Here is a 1,381-nt window from a genome sequence, read left to right as displayed (position 1 = left end):
CTCCCAATCCCATCTACACACTCCTCATGGCATCACGCCGCCGCCGATGAACTTCTCCCGATCCACCACAGCCGCCCTACATCCCGCCGGCGCGCCTAACTCCGGCCACCTACCGCCGCCGCCGACGAGCGATCCAGCGCCGCGCCAGGTTCGGCCGCCCCTTCTTCCCCAGCGTGCTCCCGCCACCAGAGTGCCCCCGGCCCATGGGTCCCGCCGCCGGTGTCCTCCTACAACCCCGCCGCCACCGTCCCCCGGATCCAGCTGCAACTCCGCCACACGCCTCGGATCCGACTGCGGTGCCGCCCCCCACCGCAGGATCCAGCCGCCGCCCCAACCGCGAGATCCGTCCGCCGCCCCCATCCGGCCGCCACGATGTCACCGTCCATCGCTCGGTGGTGCAGTGCGGCGCGCCCTTCCCTCCCGTCCGGCACGAACTTCCCTCTACGCCACCTCGACCTTCCCTCCCCTTCGGTGCAGCCTGCCCTCTGCTCCGACGCGCCCTCCTACTCCTCCACGTGCGGCATGAACCTGGCCTTCGACCGCGAGCTCATCGGCCCGCCCATATACTTCGACCTCATGGGCGACGGCCAGCCCATCGGACGCTACGACGATATGTGGCCGATTGGTGCGTCAAGGTAACTATAACTAAACTAAACACACACATCGTCTTTGAGTTTGGTCCGGCTGTACTAAACTTTTACTAAATAATTTGTGTATGTGTGCAGGTGATCTGCGACCACCTTGGGCTAGGAGTCAAGACAAGGCTGCCCTTCATCTGGCACAGCAAGGCCAGCAACCCGTTCGTGAACTTGAAGGAGTACAAGGGCATCTTCTGGCAGGAGGACATCATCCCCTTATTCTAGGTCGAGAAGCTGACAAGGAATGCGACACCGTGCATAAGTGCTACATCTCGCTCTCGCAGCAGGTCAAGGAGAAGCTCGGCAAGATCGACCCCTATTTCATCAAGCTCGCCGATGCCATGGTCATCTGGATCGAGGCCCGGGACATGCTCAACTCCAAGGACTCGAAGGAGGCCGACGCCAACGGCAAGCTCGAGGGGAAGTAGATCGAGATCGAGGGAGAGAACTTTTTTTGCATTAGCATACCGAGCAGGCGGTGAGGTGGCGTATACCGGTTTCTTCAGTTCGTAGGTTCAATGCGTGCATCAGGTATTCAGGTTCAGGTTGTTGTGTACTACAAAACATTAGTTGCCTGTATGTGAGAAAACCATGCTGTTTGTTATTTTGTTTATGTGAGAAAACAAAAATGTATTTTAGAAGTTCATTTTTTATTTCCCCAAAAGTTCATATATTACTACCTGTATGTATTTTGACATTTCACAACAACTGACAAGAATTGCGGCTGGATAGAGCGGCAGAAC

At 57.3% G+C, this 1,381-nt stretch overlaps 1 pseudogene; it reads left to right on the top strand.

Annotated features, from left to right (window-relative positions):
- Positions 1 to 372: 372 nt before the first annotated feature.
- Positions 373 to 1,066, top strand: LOC147965913 (UDP-arabinopyranose mutase 1-like; annotated as a pseudogene).
- Positions 1,067 to 1,381: the final 315 nt, after the last annotated feature.

Source organism: Triticum urartu, chromosome 6A, assembly GCF_056163025.1.
Source record: "Triticum urartu cultivar PI428250 chromosome 6A, HENAU_Tu73, whole genome shotgun sequence".
NCBI classification, from domain to species: domain Eukaryota; kingdom Viridiplantae; phylum Streptophyta; class Magnoliopsida; order Poales; family Poaceae; genus Triticum; species Triticum urartu.
Note: the sequence above shows the minus strand (reverse complement) of the source record. Positions and strands in the feature narration are given on the sequence as shown.